Genomic DNA, 6,048 nt, shown 5'->3' on the forward strand with positions numbered 1-6,048 from the left:
GCTTGAGGGGGTCACCTACATTTTGAAGGCTTCAAAACTATAATTTGATACTGGATGGTGAGAGCTACAATAACCATAAAAAGGTTGATCTAAATGATAATGCCTATTTCCAACTCTATAGATCCATTAATGCTCCCTTCAGATACAACTCCCAAAACTCTCTCTTACAATACCTGTCGTAACTCCCCAAAGTTTTGGCAACCCATCCTTGACATCATCTTGACAGTACCCACCGTCATCGTCCCTCACAGTACCTGCGTCGATCGGCAATGTCATCTGGCTTGAGCCGATGACATCCATCCAACATACCTTGGCTCATACATCCAGTATTGGCCCATACATCATACATTGGGCGGTACCTGGAATTCAATTCATATAGCCTAGACAAATTCCCCATCCACCTCCAAGGTTCATTACAGTCATTTTTCGATAGGGTTTAAGCCCTCTGCAACCTGTATCGCCCAACAACTCTTTTTCTCAACAATTCCGAACCAGGCAGTGGCATATTTTTCTCTTTCATGCTCTAGGTTCGTTACTCTAGTCACTGCATTAATGGATCTATAGAGTTGGAAATAGGATATGTATTTCTTGTATTGATAGTAGTTTCCAAAACCTTCTTACACCTTACTAAATGATAGCATGCTACAGATTATTCATCCGTCTATCACTGTATAACTTGATGGTTATTTGCATGTTTGTAGCGACCACATGTTTACTATTTTCCTTTGAACCAAGGATAGATTTTGGTTATTTGTGCATACTCTATTGCGTACACAACCCCTGTTGTAGTATAATTATTAAATCATTTTTATAGTTACTATCAACTCTAAAGATTCCATTTCAAATTCGAGCAATGTGTCATTCTTCTAGGTGAGGAAGCCCAGTTTCCATTTATAAAGATGAAGGATAATTGTGCAAAATGTGAATTGGTGATGCCAGGCTTATATAACACGAGAAACAGTCAAATCTAAAGCACTCATTGATCATTCGCCACATTTGAGTGCCTTGCATTTGGTAGCCTTATTTGCAGAATTATTGATGCATTGATGATCATAACGGAGCCTCACCCTCGCCCTCACCCTTGATCTTCTTTGAAATGCACGCGGTCATGCATTTCCATTTCCAACAGCTTGCTCCAGGACACACGCCAATTCCCATCTCCAACAGGTTGCCTTCGTCAGAGAGGACACACGCCAATTCCCATCTCCAACAGGTTTCCTTCCTCAGAGAGGACACACGTCGTTGTTTGAGAAAATGATTCATAGCCAGGGGTTTACTATGGCATCACTCAGGTTCAGTCTCCTTTCTTCAAGTTTCCTTTTCCCCTCACTTTTAAGATGTTTCCCTTTGTTTAATCTCTGTATGCTATTTGTGCTCTGTATCTTTTTTTGAATTTTAGTTGCAATGAGACTGAATTAGCTGTAGATGTTTATTTTTTAATTTTTAATTTGTATTTTTTAAAATTTCAATATATTTGTTTTCTCATTTACTCAGATTCAATTTCTAAAAATATGTTTAATTTATGTGATAAAACTAAAAACTAAATACTTTTACTATTAGATACATCTTGGTCTTATAGTGATAATCAATGAATTAATTTTAAACTTTATTCCTATTATTTCAATAGATGATTACCAATTCAACATCATTATTAAAAAAATATCCACATGATGGTACACCTTTTGTTAAGTTTGATTTTTTAATTATTTTCATTAATTAAAACAAAACAAAATTTTATTAAATAATATTCATAAGTCAACAAGATTTTTAGTTGTAATAGTTAAGTATTTATTTTGAAACTTCACAGAAAAAGGGCAGAGACATCAAGCATATGAAAGAAGTAATTTTTCCCATAGACTATCTTTAGCCACGTTAAAATAATTTATTTCTTTCTTCTTTCATAGACCTTTGTAACATTTAAAAATCTCAAAAACAATATAATAAAATCTGGCATATTTCCAAAGAGAAATGATGATTTATATGGAAAACTTTGATATCTTAAAGGTGCCTTTTTTTTAAGAATAAAATATTTTAATTATAAATTTTGAAATATTTTGAAAAATTATTTTGAAATCTTACCTAAATTTCAAAAATATTCTAAAATTTACCCTTTAAAAATTTTGATCAATAAACGAAACACCAATCCAAAAAACTAATTCCTGACGGATCCATTTTCTGATAAGAAAACAAGACTTTCTTATTAGTTCATAGTGTTATAGGAAAATTATTTGGAACCAAAGAAATCAAACAATATTTTATCTTATTGAGCAAGAATTCATCGATCAGGAGCTAATCACTTATTACTTAATGAGAGTCATAATGAGAAGTTGGTCCTTTTCAGAGGTTATAACCCAAAACCACGGGGCTTTGCCCACGAATGCAGTATCCATTAGATTAAAATGATAACAGTGTATGTCGCTGAAACACCTTTGTACATATTTGTCTTTGCACGATCTCTGAGAGTTGACTGCAGGACACAGAGGTTGATATTAAATTTTATTTCTTCGATTTGGAATAAAGGAAACTTCTTAGAACAACGATACATTGACTATGGAATGTGAGCTCATAAAGCAAATCTAAGCCATGAAACTAAATGGTTAAAATGGACATAGATTGTGACCTTTAAGCGAGAATCAGAGGGTCTTAAATCCTAATTTTATGTATTATGGAAATGTGTAAAGACCGGTCCATAATAAAATTGTTATCATAATATAAGAATGATTTAACTAATATTCATCTTCAAAGAAGGCAGGCTCAGATTCTGAGCCATCGGCTTGACAATGTCTTTATCATGGTTTCTGTTATCTTATTTCCAATTCCCATCCGTCTCCGAGGTTAATTACAATCATTTTTCGATAGGGATTAAGCCCTCTGCAACTTGTATCGCCTAGCAACTCCTTTTCTAAACAATTTGGAACCCGCCAGTGGCATATTTTTCTCTTCCATGCTCCAGGTTCGTTACTCTAGTCACTGCATTAATGGATCTATAGAGTTGGAAATAGGGGTTGCCACAATGGCTGCATGTCTGGCATATATCTTTTCTAGATATGTATTTCTTGTATTGATAGTAGTTTCCAAAACCTTATTACAACTTACTAAATGCTAGCATGCTACATATTATTCATCCATCTATCACTGTATAATTTGATGGTTATTTGCATGTTTGTAGCGACCACATGTTTACTGTTTTCCTTTTAACCAAGGACAGATTTTGGTTATTTGTGCATAATCTGTTGTGTACACAACCCCTGTTGTAGTATAATTATTCAATCATTTTTATAGTTACTATCAACTCTAAAGATTCATGATATAGCCGGACTTGTTTTAGTTTATAGAGATAGACATAGAATTGTTTTTCAGCTACTGGCACTAAGCCAATGGCCTGGGAACTAATCAGGTTCATAATATAGATAATTATACCAACACGGTTTGACCTTACTTCTAAATAATGTCTGCTCATTATTTCAGAATTTCGTTTAGTGTGCAGATCCTTTTACAAAATTCCCAATCATTCTGTAAAATTACTCTAATACATCCAGACAATATTGTGACTCATCACAAAAACTTTATAGGGAACTCAATACTCTTGTATTACAAAAAGGAATTACCATTTACTTCTATTATCCAAATGTGTAATTTCCATTCAATAACCTTAAAGAATTTACTCTTTCCACAGTAATTACAGAATTTACTCTTTCTTTAGTAATTACATAATTTCCACAACAATTACAGAAGCAATATATAACTTCTGCAAAAAAAAAAAATTGAAATACTTATCTGTTAAGGTGTAGGCTGTTTGGGAAATTGGAATCCACAGGGAGAAAAGTCACTCCACCCAACCATTCAGAACCGAAATCTCGTCCAATTTGCCCCGAGCTAATTTTCATTTCCAGAACAACAATCTCATCAATTCTCCCCTCAAGCCAATTTTCATTTCCACAACAGCTATGGACAGTGACCTAGCAAAGTCCATTTACAAGCGTTACCCTGGAACTTATAGATTTCTCAGTCTGTTGCAGGTTTCCACTGGTCTATAATCTAGCTCAAGAATAACTTTGCAATGTTTTGCCCTTCCTCCAACAAGGTCCTGTTGACAAAACAACATTTCAAGTCTTCCCCAAGGATTTTTCCTCTCATCTCTCTTTCCAACCTTTTCTCAATTGAGATAATTTATTTCTAGGGGTGGGAGTAACTGTCCCAACTATCTAGTAAATAAAAATAAAAAATTTTGCTTAACGACTTTTTTTTACATAAGTAGCCATAACCAATTTTTAAACAAATAAATAAATAAATAACTTTACATCTGGCTTCTACACATTCACTAAGTTACTATAGTAAAAGTAAATCAAATATTTACTTTTCACTGAGAGGTGCTACATCTTCCCCTACATCATGCTCGATGTTTCCTGCCTGTCAAAATTGGGTGCGATTTGCTTTGTGCATAAAATCTTCACTCTCGTCTTCTCAAGTAGCCTCTCCTTAGTAAGCTTTGTGCCTAGAATCTTCACTCTCATCTTCTCAAGTAGTCTCTCCTTAGTAACTGCTTGCTTTTGCAACGTAATTTTGTCTGAGTAAGAATGCAAAGAAATTCAACTAGGTTACTCCTTCCAATTTTCCCTACATTCATACTTATTATAGTAATTAGTTTTCAATATTTATTTATTTATTAATTTTCTTTTTCATGAACTTTGTCAATTGTTATTCATATACCCAACAAAAATCATCAATATGCATCTCGACCCAACAAGAATCGGTGATCTGCACTCAACCAAAGTTAACAACATCCTCGTAAACTCATCATTGTAATTTCTTTTACTTATTGAATGGTTAGGCCAATTGACAAAGATCCCATTACGTGGTTCCATTATACATTTTAGACCACAAAGGCATCAATTCTGCCTATACTATCTGCTTTTACAATAATAATATGTTCAGGAATCATTTAATGTGTTTGTCATTACAAGAGTTTGTACTCAGTAGTGATGCTATATCTTTATCTTGATTCAAATGTTCCATATGCGTTGGTCATACAGGAGTAGAGTTTAAGGTAGCTCTGTTTGCTTACCCTATTCAACATGGCTATACTGTCTTTACAACGTAGCTTAATTATGTGTCTCGGATTTTTCTTTTTCCTTTCAACGCAACACCAAAATTTCCCTGGTAGATAAAAGTGGTAGGCATTTTGCTTCCCTACGTAATCATGGAATTTCCCTCATTTGCATTATCTTACCCTCTGCTGTTGATATAGTGTAGTGCCTCTTAAATGTTAATTCTTAGCATGTCATTTTCTTCATTACATCAACATATTACTTTAAAATAAATAACAGTCTGACTTATTCAATTTTTTTAATAGGAGTCATTCTTGTTGTTATCACTCTTTTTTTGGACACTTTCTTCATTTACCATTTTCACAATAAGTATTTCATACATTTATTTATTAAGTAACACATTCTCAACACATTATTTGTGTGTTCATCTTGATATGGTATTTGTACGCAACAGTTCATTCCATTCAATTATTTAACCAAATCTTGGTTTGTATCCATAAAAATTGCATTTGAGGTATTAATCTAGGGTAACATTGATTTAGTGACTTGTCCATGTCAACAAGCATAGGTAACACCTATGCTAATATGCTATTCATATTCTCTTTTCTTCAACTTTAAGTTTCTCAACACATTATTTGTGTAGTCATCTTGATATAGTATTTGTACACAATAGTTCATTCCATTCAATTATTTAACCAAATCTTGGTTTGTATCCATAAAAATTGCATTTAAGGTATTAATTTGGGGTAACATTGATTTAGTGACTTGTCCATGTCAACAAGTATAGGTAACACCTCTGCTAATATGTTATTCATATTCTCTTTTCTTCAACTTTAAGTTTTGCTAAAAGTGATTGCCATATCCCTAGGTTACCTTATTCGGCTATTTGTTCATTTCTAATCATCATTTTGAATTCGCCACCTATTTGTCAAGGCATATTAAGAAAATGGAATCTTATATATATTTAATATACCCATTAGTTGAGGTGTGTATTTCAGAC

This window comes from Pinus tabuliformis, chromosome 7 (assembly GCF_031772625.1).
Source record: "Pinus tabuliformis cultivar Carrire ecotype Pingquan chromosome 7, CPIR1, whole genome shotgun sequence".
NCBI classification, from domain to species: Eukaryota; Viridiplantae; Streptophyta; class Pinopsida; order Pinales; family Pinaceae; genus Pinus; species Pinus tabuliformis.